This window comes from Oncorhynchus gorbuscha, linkage group LG06, assembly GCF_021184085.1.
Source record: "Oncorhynchus gorbuscha isolate QuinsamMale2020 ecotype Even-year linkage group LG06, OgorEven_v1.0, whole genome shotgun sequence".
NCBI lineage: Eukaryota > Metazoa > Chordata > Actinopteri > Salmoniformes > Salmonidae > Oncorhynchus > Oncorhynchus gorbuscha.
In genome coordinates, this window is record NC_060178.1 from 21,065,636 (window position 1) to 21,082,729 (window position 17,094).

The 17,094-nt window shown below is 44.3% G+C and overlaps 1 long non-coding RNA gene and 1 pseudogene across 1 annotated transcript; one reads left to right on the plus strand and one right to left on the minus strand.

The window, feature by feature from the left end:
- Positions 1-8,954: 8,954 nt before the first annotated feature.
- LOC124037045 lies at positions 8,955-11,963 on the plus strand. Its single transcript, XR_006839103.1, has 5 exons — positions 8,955-9,087; positions 11,039-11,080; positions 11,174-11,308; positions 11,387-11,472; positions 11,746-11,963. It is a non-coding gene; the product is annotated as an uncharacterized LOC124037045 (long non-coding RNA).
- Positions 11,964-14,026: 2,063 nt separating this feature from the next.
- Positions 14,027-15,038, minus strand: LOC124037671 (annotated as a pseudogene).
- Positions 15,039-17,094: the final 2,056 nt, after the last annotated feature.

Here is a 17,094-nt window from a genome sequence, read left to right on the forward strand (position 1 = left end):
CTCCTCGGGGTAGACTATACTCTCTGTCGGCTCCCGAACGTAAGGCTCTCGAGGATTATTTGTCTGTGTCTCTTGACGCCGGTACCATAGTGCCTTCTTCCTCTCCGGCCGGGGCGGGGTTCTTTTTGTTAAGAAGAAGGACGGTACTCTGCGCCCCTGCGTGGATTATCGAGGGCTGAATGACATAACGGTTAAGAATCGTTATCCGCTTCCCCCTTATGTCATCAGCCTTCGAGATTCTGCAGGGAGCCAGGTGCTTTACTAAGTTGGACCTTCGTAACGCTTACCATCTCGTGCGCATCAGAGAGGGGGCGAGTGGAAAACGGCGTTTAACACTCCGTTAGGGCATTTTGAGTACCGGGTTCTGCCGTTTGGTCTCGCCAATGCGCCAGCTGTTTTTCAGGCATTAGTTAATGATGTTCTGAGAGACATGCTGAACATCTTTGTTTTTGTCTATCTTGACGATATCCTGATTTTTTCTCCGTCACTCGAGATTCATGTTCAGCACGTTCGACGTGTTCTACGGCGCCTTTTAGAGAATTGTCTCTACGTAAAGGCTGAGAAGTGCTCTTTTCATGTCTCCTCCGTTACTTTTCTCGGTTCCGTTATTTCCGCTGAAGGCATTCAGATGGATTCCGCTAAGGTCCAAGCTGTCAGTGATTGGCCCGTTCCAAGGTCACGTGTCGAGTTGCAGCGCTTTTTAGGTTTCGCTAATTTCTATCGGCGTTTCATTCGTAATTTCGGTCAAGTTGCTGCCCCTCTCACAGCTCTTACTTCTGTCAAGACGTGTTTTAAGTGGTCCGGTTCCGCCCAGGGAGCTTTTGATCTTCTAAAAGAACGTTTTACGTCCGCTCCTATCCTCGTTACTCCTGACGTCACTAGACAATTCATTGTCGAGGTTGACGCTTCAGAGGTAGGCGTGGGAGCCATTCTATCCCAGCGCTTCCAGTCTGACGATAAGGTTCATCCTTGCGCTTATTTTTCTCATCGTCTGTCGCCATCTGAGCGCAACTATGATGTGGGTAACCGTGAACTGCTCGCCATCCGCTTAGCCCTAGGCGAATGGCGACAGTGGTTGGAGGGGGCGACCGTTCCTTTTGTCGTTTGGACAGACCATAAGAACCTTGAGTACATCCGTTCTGCCAAACGACTTAATGCCCGTCAAGCTCGTTGGGCGTTGTTTTTCGCTCGTTTCGAGTTTGTGATTTCTTACCGTCCGGGTAGCAAGAACACCAAGCCTGATGCCTTATCCCGTCTGTTTAGTTCTTCTGTGGCTTCTACTGATCCCGAGGGGATTCTTCCTTATGGGCGTGTTGTCGGGTTAACAGTCTGGGGAATTGAAAGACAGGTTAAGCAAGCACTCACGCACACTGCGTCGCCGCGCGCTTGTCCTAGTAACCTCCTTTTCGTTCCTGTTTCCACTCGTCTGGCTGTTCTTCAGTGGGCTCACTCTGCCAAGTTAGCTGGTCATCCCGGTGTTCGAGGCACTCTTGCGTCTATTCGCCAGCGCTTTTGGTGGCCGACTCAGGAGCGTGACACGCGCCGTTTCGTGGCTGCTTGTTCGGACTGCGCGCAGACTAAGTCGGGTAACTCTCCTCCTGCCGGTCGTCTCAGACCGCTCCCCATTCCTTCTCGACCATGGTCTCACATCGCCCTAGACTTCATTACCGGTCTGCCTTTGTCTGCGGGGAAGACTGTGATTCTTACGGTTGTCGATAGGTTCTCTAAGGCGGCACATTTCATTCCCCTCGCTAAACTTCCTTCCGCTAAGGAGACGGCACAAATCATTATCGAGAATGTATTCAGAATTCATGGCCTCCCGTTAGACGCCGTTTCAGACAGAGGCCCGCAATTCACGTCACAGTTTTGGAGGGAGTTCTGTCGTTTGATTGGTGCGTCCGTCAGTCTCTCTTCCGGGTTTCATCCCCAGTCTAACGGTCAAGCAGAGAGGGCCAATCAGACGATTGGTCGCATACTACGCAGCCTTTCTTTCAGAAACCCTGCGTCTTGGGCAGAACAGCTCCCCTGGGCAGAATACGCTCTGGTCGCTTCCTTCGTCTGCTACCGGGTTATCTCCGTTTCAGAGTAGTCTGGGTTACCAGCCTCCTCTGTTCTCATCTCAGCTTGCCGAGTCCAGCGTTCCCTCCGCTCAGCGTTTGTCCAACGTTGTGAGCGCACCTGGAGGAGGGTGAGGTCTGCACTTTGCCGTTACAGGGCACAGACTGTGAGAGCCGCCAATAAACGCAGGATTAAGAGTCCAAGGTATTGTTGCGGCCAGAGAGTGTGGCTTTCCACTCGCAACCTTCCTCTTACGACAGCTTCTCGTAAGTTGACTCCGCGGTTCATTGGTCCGTTCCGTGTCTCCCAGGTCGTCAATCCTGTCGCTGTGCGACTGCTTCTTCCGCGACATCTTCGTCGCGTCCATCCTGTCTTCCATGTCTCCTGTGTCAAGCCCTTTCTTCGCACTCCCGTTCGTCTTCCCTCCCCCTCCCGTCCTTGTCGAGAGCGCACCTATTTACAAGGTACATAAGATCATGGACATGCGTTCTCGGGGACGGGGTCACCAATACTTAGTGGATTGGGAGGGTTACGGTCCTGAGGAGAGGAGTTGGGTTCCGTCTCGGGACGTGCTGGACCGTTCACTCATTGATGATTTCCTCCGTTGCCGCCAGGATTCCTCCTCGAGTGCGCCAGGAGGCGCTCGGTGAGTGGGGGGTACTGTCATGTTTTGTCATTGATTATCATGCCTTGTCCCTGTTCTTCTCCTTCTATTCGTTTCCCTCTGCTGGTCTTATTAGGTTCTTTCCCTCTTTCTATCCCTCTCTCTCCCCCTCCCTCTCTCACTCTCCCGCTCTCTCTTCTCTCTATCGTTCCGTTCCTGCTCCCAGCTGTTCCTATTCCCCTAATCAATCATTTAGTCTTCCCACACCTGTTCCCGATCCTTTTCCCTGATTAGAGTCCCTATTTCTCTCCTTGTTATTCGTTTCTGCCCTGTCGGTTCCTTGTCTAGAATTCATCGTGCTGTGTTTGTGTATCGCCCTGTCGTGTCGTGTTGTCCTCAGATGCTGCGTGGTGAGCAGGTGTCTGAGTCTGTTTGGTTCAAGTGCCTTCCCGAGGCAACCTGCTGTTCACCTGCTGTTCAAGATCGAGTCTCCAGTTTGTCCTCATCATTTCGAGTGAAAGTTGTGTTTTTTGATTGTATTTACTTTACTGGATTAAAGACTCTGTTTTCGCCAAGTCGCTTTTGGGTCCTCTTTCACCTGCATGACACTGCATCCAGTTTATTGAGTAGGGTATTGGAGGCAATTGTGTAACTGACATCGCAGAAGTCGAGGACCGGTAGGATGGTCAGTTTTACAAGGGTATGTTTGGCAGCATGAGTGAAGGATGCTTTGTTGAGAAATAGGAAGCCAATTCTAGATTTAACTTTGGATTGGAGATGTTTGATGTGAGTCTGGAAGGCGAGTTTCCAGTCTAACCAGACACCTAGGTATGTGTAGTTGTCCACATATTCTAAGTCAGAACCGTCCAGAGTAGTGATGTTGGACGGGCAGGCAGGTAGCGATCATATGAAGAGCATGCATTTAGTTTTACTTGTATTTAAGAGCAATTGGAGGCCACGGAAGGAGAGTTGTTTGGCATTGAAGCTCGTCTGGAGGGTTGTTAACAGTGTCCAAAGAAAGGCCAGAAGTATACAGAATGGTGTCGTCTGCATAGAGGTGGATCAGAGATTCACCAGCAGTTAGAGCGACATCATTGATGTATACTGAGAAGAGAGTCGGTCCAAGAATTGAACCCTGTGGCACCCCCCATAGACTGCCAAAGGCCCGGATAACAGGCCCTCCAATTTGACACACTGAACTCTATCAGAGAAGCAGTTGGTGAACCAGGCGAGGCAATCATTTGAGAAACCAAGGCTGTTGAGTCTGCCGATAAGAATTTGGTGATTGACAGAGTCGAAAGCCTTGGCCATGTCAATGAATACGACTGCACAGAATTGTTTTTTATCGATGGCGGTTAAGATATCGTTTAGGACCTTGAGCATGGCTGAGGTGCACCCATGACCAGCTCTGAAACCAGATTGCATAGCGGAGAAGGTATGGTGGGATTCAAAATGGTTGGTAATCTGTTTGTTGACTTGGCTTTCGAAGACCTTAGAAAGGCAGGGTAGGATAGATATAGGTCTGTAGCAGTTTGGGTCAAGAGTGCCCCCCCCCCTTTAAAGAGGGGGATGACCGCAGCTGCTTTCCAATCTTTGGGAATCTCAGATGACACGAAAGAGAGGTTGAACAGGCTAGTAATAGGGGTTGCAACAATTTGGCAGATCATTTTAGAAAGGGTCCAGATTGTCTAGCCCGGCTGATTTGTAGGGGTCCAGATTTTGCAGCTCTTTCAGAACATCAGCTGACTGGATTTGGGAGAAGGAGAAATGGGGAAGGCTTGGGCAATTTGCTGTGGGGGGTGCAGTGCTGTTGACCGGGGTAGCGGTAGCCAGGTGGAAAGCATGGCCAGCCGTAGAAAATTGCTTATTGAAATTCTCATTTATTGTGGATTTATCGGTGGTGAAAGTGTTTCCTATCCTCAGTGCAGTGGGCAGCTGGGAGGAGGTGTTCTTTTTCTCCATGGACTTTACAGTGTCCTAGAACATTTTGAGTTTGTGTTGCAGGAAGCAAATTTCTGCTTGAAAAAGCTAGCCTTGGCTTTTCTAACTGCCTGTGTATATTGGTTTCTAGCGTCCCTGAAAAGTTGCATATAACGGGGGCTGTTCGATGCTAATGCAGAACGCCATAGGATGTTTGTGTGTTGGTTAAGGGCAGTCAGGTCTGATTAGAACCAAGGGCTATATCTTTTCCTGGTTCTAAATTTCTTGAATGGGGCATGCTTATTTAATATGGTGAGGAAGGCATTTAAAGAAAATAACCAGGCATCCTCTACTGACTGGATGAGATCAATATCCTTCCAGGATACCCCGGCCAGGTCGATTAGAAAGGCCTGCTCACTGAAGTGTTTCAGGGAGCTTTTGACAGTGATGAGTGGAGGTCGTTTGACCGCTGACCCATTATGGATGCAGGCAATGAGGCAGTGATCGCTGAGAGATGGCCTGAGCGAGGTGGGTGTGGAGCCAGATACAGCTGTGGGGTCAAACTGTAGATCCCAGTTCCTACATTTGAACATAAACATTGATTGTATCAAATTAAACTATGCTACATTTTTATCTCTGAGACCCTCAAGATGACAAATCAGAGCAAGATTACTGAATGTAAGTACATAATTTACCTTCAGAAATGAATGTATCAAACCAGTTGCCGTGATAAGTTGTTGTGCACTCTACTCAAACAATAGCATGGTATTTCACTTTATTAGCTACTGTTAATTGGACACTGCAGTTAGATTAACAATAATTGATGCTTTCTGGCCATATAAGACATGTCTATGTCCCAGAAAGTTGGCTGTTGTATACAACGTCATTCTAGTCACATTAGTAACAACCGTCCCGGTTTAGGGACACCCACCCTGTAGAGGTTAAAGAGTTACCATCTCCCAAATTAAAAACTAAAAAAGGTCTATCTATCACATCCATAAACAGTGAATTTATAATCTCGTATCAAATCATCATTCTGAAGTCGTAACCTCATGCATCTGCAAAACCTGAGCCTTACTTATGATTCAGTACTACACAAATTGGTTTAATTATTTATTTACTATCTAATTAAATGGTAACACAGGGTAGACATACACACTTAATACATTAGAAACAGGTCCCTAGCAGACTGACAACAACATGGTTGCTTGTACAAAAGCGATAGAGGTGGGCGGGGGGCAGAGAGACAGAGACATAATACTTTGGTACATTTAGAAACTACTCTCACAGTGATCATATACTTTGCACACGAACTGCCGCCCGATTGGAGTAAGAAATCATGAATGTATTTACGTGTAAATGCCTAGGTTCTTTTAGTGTATTTGTCAGAATCAGGCCTTCTTGAAAAGAGTGTTGGGCCTTTTCGTGGCACGCTTGTAAGACTCCGATTGTCCGAAAGAGGCAGGCTCGAGGTCAGAACAGGCACAGGTTCAGTGATCAGGTCCGAGGACAAACAGTACAAGGGGATAGGCAGGCTCGAGGTCAGAACAGGCACAGGTTCAGTGATCAGGTCCGAGGACAAACAGTACAAGGGGATAGGCAGGCTTGAGGTCAGAACAGGCACAGGTTCAGTGATCATGTCCGAGGACAAACAGTACAAGGGGATAGGCAGGCTCGAGGTCAGAACAGGCTGAGTGGTCAGGCAGGCGGATTCAGGATCAGGACAGGCAAGGGTCAAAACCAGGAGGACTAGGAAAAACCACTGGTTGACTTGGAAAAACAAGATGAACTAGCACTAAGAGACAGGAAACACAGGGATAAATATACCGGGGACTAATGGGTAAAACAGGTGACACCTAGAGGTGGGTGGAGACAATCACAAAGACAGGTGAAACAGATCAGGGCGTGACAAACAATTTCCTCTTATAGTTTCTAAAATCATGTCCCTCTCAATGAAAACTCTCATCAACGAGCATTTTATAGCAAAGCCCATCCTCCTGGATGTTCATGACCAACAGAAGTATGGAATGGGTCACAAGGTTACTAATAATTCACAGAAAACAGTATCTGCTACTAAATACTGTCCTCATTGTGTTGAGACCAGGGTCTGGCCCTAGCTCCATTTGTACCTTATAGAATAGAAACACCAACTCATGCTATGGAATGCGGCCTTGTTAGGTTTATCACCCAAAGCATCGTAAATATTATGTCAGTGTTAAATCTTGCAGAGGCACATCCTCAGTAGAACACACACAGATGAAAGTGTTCTAAGAACCCACTATTCTGTTGCATAAAACAATTTGATGCAATAACAGCATAATAACAATCTTGTAATTTCCCCACCATACAGAACACGTTGTTGTATAGTTAATAGTATGTAGCAGCAATCAACAGTATACATTGCATTCGGAATGTATTCAGACCTTTTACACATTTGGTTTAAAAAAATATATATAAAAATAGTCTACACACAATACCCCACAAAACCCCATAATGAAAAAGCTAAAACAGGTTTATAGGCATTTTTGCAAATGTTTTAAAAATAAAAAATAAACTGAAATACCTTATTTACATAAGTATTCAGATACTTTGCTATGAGCTCAGGTGCATCCTGTTTCCATTGATCATTCTTGAGATGTTTCTAGAACTTTGAGTCCACCTGTGCTAAATTCAATTGATTGGATATGATTTGGAAAGGCACACAGTTGACAGTACATGTCAGAGCAAAAACCAAGCCATGAGGTCGGACGAATTGTCCTTAGAGCTCCGAGACAGGATTGTGTCGAGACACAGATCTGGGGAAGAGTACCAAAAAACTTATGCGGCATTGAAGGTCACCAAGAATGGTCTCTTCCTAGAGCTGGCTGCCCGGTCAATCTGAGCAATCGGGGAAGAAGGGCCTTGGTCAGGGAGGTGACCAAGAACCTGATGGTCACTCTGAAAGAGCTCCAGAGTTCCTCTGTGGAGATGGAAGAACCTTCCAGAAGGGCAACCATCTCTGCAGCACTTCACCAAATCAGTCCTTTATGGTAGAGGCCAGACAGAAGCCACATGGCAGCCCTCTAAGAGTTTCACAACATGAGAAACAAGATTCCCTGGTCTGATGAAACCAAGCCTGAACTCTATGCTCTGAATTTCAAGCGTCACTTCTGGAGGAAACCTGGCACCATCCCTACAGTGAAGCATGGTGGTAGCAGCATCATGCTGTGGGGATGTTTTTCAGCGTCAGAGTCTGGGAGAGTAGTCAGGATCGAGAGAAAGATGAACACCCCAAAGTAGAGAGATCCTTGATGAAAACTTTCTCCAGAGTGCTCAGGACCTCAGACTAGGGGGGCGAAGATTCACCTTCCAATAGGACAACGACCATAAGCACACAGCCAAGTCAATGCAGGAGTGGCTTCCAGACAAGGCTCTGAATGTCCTTGAGATGCTCAGCCAGAGCCCAGGCTTGAACCTGATCAAACGTGTCTGGAGAGACCAGAAACTAGCTTTGCAGCAACGCTCCCAATTCAAACTGACAGAGCTTGAGGATCTGCAGAGATGAATGGGAGGAACTCCAAAAAGAGGTGTCCAAATATAGTTAACATAATTTAAAATACTACTTAAGTAGTTTTTTGGGGTATCTGTACTTTACTTTTGACAACTTTTACTCCAATACATTCCTAAAGAAAATGTACTTTTTTACTCCATACATTTTCCCTGACACACAAAATAACTTGTTACATTTTGATTGCTTAGCAGGACAGGAAAATGGTCCAATTGACACACATCAATACAACATCCCTTGTCATCCCTACTGCCTCTAATCTGGCAGACTCACTAAACACAAATGCTTTGTTTGTAAATTATGAGTGTTGGAGTGTGCCCCCGGCTGTCCGTAAATTTAAAAAACAAGGAACTTGTGCCGTCTGGTTTGCTTAATATAAAAGGAACGTAACATGATTTATACCTTTTGATACAAGCAATTGCATTTACTTTTGATACTTAATATTTAAAATCAAATACTCTTAGACTTTTACTGTAGTATTTTACTGGGTGACTAACTTTTACTTGACTAACCTATTAAGGTGTCTTTACTTTCACTCAAGTATGACAATCGGTTACTTTGTCCCACCACTGCCAAGCTTGAAACATCATACCGAAGAAGAATCGAGGCTGTAATCACTGCCAAAGGTGCTTCAACAATGTACTGAGTAAAGGGTCTGAATACCTGTGTAAATGTAATCAGTTTTATGTGTAATTCAACCCCCCCCCCCCCCCCAAATAAAAATGGTCCATTTTAGAATAACAAAATGTGGAAAAAGTAAAGGGGTCTGAATACTTTCCGAATGCACTTTAAAATCTCTCCAGTGCTTTATTTGTATTTTTTTTTCAAAAGCTCTCAGCTGTGCCTGCCTGTCAGGGACGAAGGCATCTAAAGCAGGGCAGGCTATAAGACACTTACCAGTGAATTGCTATCAATTTCCACAAACTTCTCCCTCCATAGGAGAAAAAAGTCAACACAGGTAAGACTCATTCTGTCATTTATGAGTTCTTATAGGTTTGCATTAGAATGTAGTTTGAGAATAATTTGACAAGGACTGTTATTTGACTGATGTCTATTTTAAGAAATGTTTTATTGGTCTATGCCTCATGCTTTATTGCGACTGATCGTGTCCTCGACATCAGCATAAACATGGTGCTTTCAGAACGTATTCACACCCTTAGACTTTTTCCACACAAAGTTGTCTTACAGCCTTAATATAAAATGTATTAAATTGAACATTTGTGTCACTGGTATACACATAATACCCCGTAATGTCAAAGTGGAATTATGGAAAGCTGAAATTAGTAAGAGTATTCAACCCCTTTGTAATGGTAAGCCTAAGTAAGTTCAGAAGTAGAAATGTGCTTAAGTCACATAAGTTGCATGGACTGACACTGTGTGCAATAATACTGTTTAACATGATCTCTGTACCTCACACATACAGATAATAGTAAGGTCCCTCAGTCGAGCAATGAATTTCCAACACCACAATGACCAGGGAGGTTTTCCTGTGCTTTGCAAAGGTTACCTATTGTTAGATAGGTTAAAAAAAAGAATGAAGCAAAAAGCAAACATTGAATATCCCTTTGAGCATAGTGAAGTTATTAGTTACACTTTGGATGGTGTATCAATACACCCAGTCAATACAAAGCACAGGAGGTTGGTGTCACCTTAATTGGGGAGGACGGGCTCATGGTAATGGCTGGAGCAGGGGATTAGTGGAATGGAACCAATCCATTTGCTCCGTTCCAGTCATTATGAGCAGTCCTCCCCTCAGCATCCTCCACTGCTACTTTACAAATAAACAGATGTCCTATTGCAAGGAAACTTGCTCAAGGATTTCACCATGAGGCCAATGGGGACTTTAAACCAGTTAGAGTTTAATGGCTGTGATAGGAGAAAACTGAGGATGGCTCAACAACCTAATTGACAGAGTGAAAAGGAAGCCTATAAAGAATACAAATATTCCAAACATGCATCTTGTTTGCAATAAGGCACTAAACTAAAACTGCAAAAAAGTGACGAAGAAATTAACTTTTTGTCCGAAATACAAATTGTTATGTTATGAGTACCCCTCTTCATATTTTCAAGCATGGTGGTGGCAGCATCATGTTTTGGGTATGCTTGTCATTGGCAAGGACTAGGGAGAGTCTTTTGGGATAAAAAGAAACAGAATAAAGCTAAACACAGGCAAAATCTTAGGAAAAAAACAGGTTCCGTCTGCTTTCCAACAGACAATGGGAGACAAATTCACCTTTCAGCAGGACAATAACCTAAAACAACAGGCCAAATATACACTGGAGTTGCTTACAGTACCAAGATGACATTGAATGTTCCGGAGTGGCCTAATTACAGTTTTGATTTAAATCAGCTTGAAAATCTATGGCAGGATTAGTAAATGGCTGTCCAGCCATGATCAACAACCAACTTGACAGAGCTTGAAGAATAAAAAGATAATGTACAAATATTGTGCAAAGCTGTAAGAGACTTACCCAGAAAGACACTCAGCTATAACTGCTGCCAATTACCCCTGTATTGACTTAGGGGTGTGAATACTTAAGTAAATGAGATATCTGTATTTCATTTCCACTAAATTTGCAAACATTTCTAAAAACATGTTTTTACTTTTTCATTATGGGGTATTGTGTGTAGATGGGTGAGGAAAAACAATTGAATCCATTTTGAATTCAGGCTGTAACAACAAAATGTGGAGTATGTCAAGGCGTAAAGATTACTTTCTGAAGGCACCGTAACCCCAATCCTTGTTAGTGCTCAGTCCTCATTGCCCATGTGATTTTAGAGCAAATGTTCAGTTGAGTTAACAATCTGAAAATAAAAGATTTAGTCTTTACCGTCACTGGGATGTTTAATAAGTTTACCTTTCAAATATCTTGCATTAACAAAACCCCAATATTTACCTGAATTTACAGGACACAACAGATCCAGAACAACATCAACTGAGTGTCTTAGCAGTAATAAAATCCTTATTCATTACATTTCCATTTCTACATTCAGAAAATAGTATATTTTGTCCCATGTTGACCAACCACTCTGTCTACTTCTAGTGTCATATGAAGGTATTTTGTCCATCCAAAGTTTGAAGGAGGTTGAGAACCCATGGAAAGGCATTACTCTAAACCGTTGCATAGTTTTGGCCATCATCATTGTGCTTGTGAGCTCAGGGGTGAATGAAGTACATGGTGAGTGTTGAAACGCATGATAGTAAAAATATAATCAATGCACACAGACTAGCTCATGCATTCTCTCTCGTGGTTTAGATGCACTGGAAGTATTTCTAGAGGAGAATGATCTAACTCAGATGTTACTTGGAGGCGAAGATCCACAGCCAGATGGCACAGCTCAGGTACAGGGACTTATAGCTTACACGGAGTATACCAAACATTAGGAACGCAATCCTAATATTGAGTTGCAACATGACATCAATAAGGGTCCATCGCTTTGCCATGGATTCACCTGGTCAGTCTGTCATGGAAATAGCATTAGGCGTTCCTAATGTTTTGTACACTCAGTGTATTTTCTGTGTGCTTCTCATTTGTTATTCAGTGTGTTAGTTATAAGTGCCCTGTTTTGGAACCTTATGTTGTGTACCTGGTGTTTCCCTCTTCCTGCCCTCCAGCCTCTCTGTGGGACAGCTTGCCGAGTTGGGGATAAGACCATGGAACAAAAGGAAAACCAGAGAAGAGGGGGAGTCTTGAGGAACAGAAATAGAGATGCCTGACAAAGGGCTGTGAAGGAATGATAGAGAGCATGATGGAGAATGGTAAAGAGGCTAATACAACAAATAGGCTGACATTTTCAGAAAGAATAATCAAATAAATGTCAGTTTGCCCGGTGCTTATTCTATCAAAGTATATATTCTATATACAGTGCCTTGCGAAAGTAGTCGGCCCCCTTGAACTTTGCGACCTTTTGCCACATTTCAGGCTTCAAACAAAGATATAAAACGGTATTTTTTGTGTGAAGAATCAACAAGTGAGACACAATCATGAAGTGGAACGACATTTATTGGATATTTCAAACTTTTTTAACAAATCAAAACCTGAAAAATTGGGTGTGCAAAATTATTCAGCCCCTTAAGTTAATACTTTGTAGCGCCACCTTTTGCTGTGATTACAGCTGTAAGTCGCTTGGGGTATGTCTCTATCAGTTTTGCACATCGAGAGACTGAAATTGTTTCCCATTCCTCCTTGCAAAACAGCTCGAGCTCAGTGAGGTTGGATGGAGAGCATTTGTGAACAGCGTTTTCAGTAATTATTACTGAACTGAACTTCTCGGAATTATGACGTGAATCTAGTAGTATGCTTATTGGTCATAGTATGGCTATAGTTAGTATGCCAAAAGTTCCCGGATGTTGTACTAAATTTGCCAAAATACGGAGTATACATGCATATATTAGCCACAATATACAGTGGGGGGAACAAGTATTTGATAACCTGTAAAATCGGCAATGTTTCCTACTTACAAAGCATGTAGAGGTCTGTAATTTTTATCATAGGTACACTTCAACTGTGAGAGACGGAATCTAAAACAAAAATCCAGAAAATCACATTGTATGATTTTTAAGTAATTAATTTCCATTTTATTGTATGACATAAAATATTTGATGTATCAGAAAAGCAGAACTTATCATTTGGTACAGAAACCTTTGTTTGCAATTACAGAGATAATACGTTTCCTGTAGTTCTTGACCAGGTTTGCACACACTGCAGCAGGATTTTGGCCCACTCCTCCATACAGACCTTCTTCAGATCCTTCAGGTTTCGGGGCTGTCGCTGGGCAATACGGATTTTCAGCTTCCTCCAAAGATGTTCTATTAGGTTCAGGGCTGGAGACTGGCTAGGCCACTCCAGGACCTTGAGATGCTTCTTACGGAGCCACTCCTTAGTTGCCCTGGCTGTTTGTTTCGGGCCGTTGTCATGCTGGAAGGCCCAGCCACGACCCATCTTCAATGCTCTTACTGAGGGAAGGAGGTTGTTGGCCAAGATCTTGTGATACATGGCCCCACCCATCCTCCCCTCAATACGATGCAGTCGTCCTGTCCCCTTTGCATCCCCAAAGAATGACGTTTCCACCTTCATGCTTCATGGTTGGGATGGTGTCTTGGGGTTGTATTCATCCTTCTTCCTCCAAACACAGCGAGTGGAGTTTAGACCAAAAAGCTCTATTTTTGTCTCATCAGACCACATGACCTTCTCCTATTCCTCCTCTGGATCATCCAGATGGTCATTGGCAAACTTTCGACGGGCCTGGACATGCGCTGGCTTAAGCAGGGGGACCTTGCGTGCGCTGCAGGATTTTAATCCATGACGGAGTAGTGTTACTTATGGTTTTTTGAGACTGTGGTCCCAGCTCTCTTCAGGTCATTGACCAGGTCCTGCCGTGTAGTTCTGGGCTGATCCCTCTCCTCATGATCATTGATGCCCCACGAGGTGAGATCTTGCATGGAGCCCCAGACCGAGGGTGATTGACCATCATCTTGAACTTCTTCCATTTTCTAATAATTGCGCCAACAGTTGTTGCCTTCTCACCAAGCTGCTTGCCTATTGTCCTGTAGCCCATCCCAGCCTTGTGCAGGTCTACAATTTTATCCCTGAAGTCCTTACACAGCTCTCTGATCTTGGCCATTGTGGAGAGGTTGGAGTCTGTTTGATTGAGTGTGTGGACAGGTGTCTTTTATACAGGTAACGAGTTAAAAAGTGTGCAGTTAATACAGGTAATGAGTGGAGAACAGGAGGGATTCTTAAAGAAAAACTAACAGGTCTGTGAGAGCTGGAATTCTTACTGGTTGGTAGGTGATCAAATACTTAAGTCATGCAATAAAATGCTAATTAATTAGTTAAATATCATACAATGTGATTTTATGGATTTTTGTTTTAGATTCCGTCTCTCACAGTTGAAGTGTACCTATATTAAATTACAGACTTCTACATGCTTTGTAAGTAGGAAAACGTGCAAAATCGGCAGTGAAACAAACACTTGTTCTCCCCACTGTATATACAATAAACAAAATCATTGACTTATGAGTAATGGTCCACCCATTCAGTTGGCCTGGCCCTTGCCATAATTACTGTCATTGGACCACATGGAGGAAACAGTGGCAACCACACTCCTTGGCCACTATGTTGGGTTTGATGGAGATCTTGGTTCCATCTTGATCCAACTCCACCACCTTGAGGTCCTCATTGTCAAAAGGCACACAAAGGTGAGCGCTCCAGGGCCCCTCTGGACCTGGCTGTTCAGAAGAAGGGCCTGGTTGTTACCGTTGGTCAGGGGAAAGCAGCAGACTCCCTGGTAGTTGAAGATGAGCCAGTCGGAATTGACAGGACAGGGTGAGGCTGTGCAGCCGAAACAGGTGTCCCTTCCCTGGGCCCTCCTGGCCTGCTGCTCCCTCTCCACCTCTATGTGAGTGAATAAAAAATAAATAAATGAATAACTTGGCAATGCAATCAATGCAGACATGTATCATGAATTTACATTGAGGCCTGCTCACTTGCTGGTGGTTCCTCACCTTCTTTGGGAAGAACATAGTTCTCGGGGCCTCTACAGCCTGTCCATCCCTGCCCACAGCCTCCTCCAGCCTCTGCCTGAGCACCTCCAGCAGGGCAGGCCGCAGGGCCAGCTCCCTGTGGAGCCCCTGGAATATAGAGCCCAGTGTGGGAAAGGAGAATAGTGTGAGTTGAGCAAGCCCGGCCAGGACGGTCTCACTGGACAACACCCCAAGGGACAGGGTGGGGAGAGAATGCAAGGTACACAGCGGGACCAGAGCAGACCGTGGTTGTGACTGCATCTGTGGTGGCTGGACAGCACTGAGGAACTCCTGCAGCTCATACAGAAAAGCATAGGTCCTGGAGGAAGCAGGGGAAGGACTTTGGCTTGTCACTGGGAGAAGGACAATTACACAAATTTAAGAAAAATAATAATAAAATAAAGAAAAATGCATATATTTAAAAAAAAAGCCAAAGCCAACTGCCCTTTCATTAATTCCTTTAGCCATTGAGAAAAGCACCAGGAGAATGACACTGACATCACTTCTTGCTCCTTCACCAATCATACCTTGTAGCTGAGAAGGGTAAATAAGCTTTATAATATGCTTTCCTTCCATCAGCATGTAACTTGGAAAACAATAAGCTGAACAAGATGAAGTGTTCTTCTTACCTGTATCTGGTGTTTTTGGGTCAACATTGAATCGCCATTTCAGGTGACTTTTGCCCTCTGATAGCTTTCCTGTTAGGATGAGGAACTGTGTTCCCTTAAAATACATACAGTCAGAAGTGGGGAAATGGGGAAAAGTGGGAGTCCGATACCAACAGCATTACACCAGTCTTGAAATGGTCTATGGTAAGAAAGAGACTTCTAAAATGTGAAAGACAAGAAGTTCAGTAATGTTGTAAATGAGTAGGTAGAGTTCTAACCTGTTTAAGGCTGTAGATTGACTGGTGAAAGTGATGGCGCTTAAGGCTGCTGTTCGAGGTTTTCTAAAGGCAAGGAGCAGTATGAACTTGATCTTGGAAGGGAGGCAGAGAGTATCCCATTTCATTCAGAATCAGATCCATAACTGGTTGGGTGCCAAACATGTAACCCATGTTTCTCTTTTTTGGAGTCTTCAGCTAGATTGCTCACACAGCTGGTGCTCCAAACTCCAACACCAAGTGAAATCCTGTCTCAGATCACTTTCCTGGACCTAAACTTCACAAATTGCTGAAAGCATATCCTCAACTACCTCTACATGAGCTGGTGTACTTCCAAAATATGGAGTGTCCCCACACTGGATAGCATCAGTATCAGGCAGAATGCGCACCACAGCCTCATGGCAGCCCGTCATGTCTGGATCTAACACTTGGTTTGGTTCAGGTCAGCAAGGGAGAATGGTTTTGTGTAGTATACTGCCTCAATACCATGTGATGTGTCCATTGAAAGATGGGGGGAAACATTGTTTCCTCAACATGTAGAGGAACAATATGCTAAAATAAATGTTCGGTCAGACACCTAGATAAGTACAGTGAAATGGGTTGTTTTACATGGTCAGCCATACTAGTACAGCCACCCTGGGGCAAATTAGGGTTAAGTGCCTTGCTCAAGGGCCTATCGACAGATTTTTCCCCTTGTTGGCTCAGGTATTCGAAAAAGCAATCTTTCGGTTACTGGCCCAACACTAACCGATAGGCTACCTGCCACCCAAAGCTGTGAATATTTTGGTGGGCTGAGAAAGCTATGGAAAGGAAGCACAAGACTATGGAGCGTTGTGTGTGTCGCAGATGGACACCTGGCCTCCCTGTGGGTGAGGATAGACTGGGGACTGACAAACACCGAAACAAAGATAAGGACGCTTGGAGACAAAAAAACATTAATGTAATCACATTTCTAAAGGCCTTTCATGGACAACTGGCCGACTCTAAACACTATCCTATCGTTTCAATCTCCTGCCTTTTCTACTTTTTCTTCCAATGCACAAACAGATATTGGAATGTTAATCGAATTGCCTCACAAGTGGCTGCTTGTAAAGGTGACGAATTGGATGACAGATTAGACACATTTGCATTCAAGTCCTCTCAGCAGTTATTCTACGGACAGTGGGATGGAGTATGGATGTGCTACATTGCTAGATAGATTACAAGTGTGTGTGCTAAATAGGAGCGCCCTTTACGTCTGACCAATTAAAGGATCTCTGATGGCCAGACCATGAGATGCTGCTGTTGAGACCTCTGGGGTCGAGAAGGGCCTCCTGGACAAATTCCACAGCTGCAGCCTTCTTTTGCAGACAACCAAGGTCTTTGAGTTGAGGCGGTCCTGCTTAGTGGTCAACCATGCCAAGTGATACAACCAAGGTTCATTTACAAATTCCTGCAGAGATTCACAAATCCACAAACGAAATGACAAGAATGATAATTTAACAGTTTGAAAACAGACGTAATAATGCCTAACACTATTTAACAATGTGTACTTCAGAGTAATCCCAGAACATGAC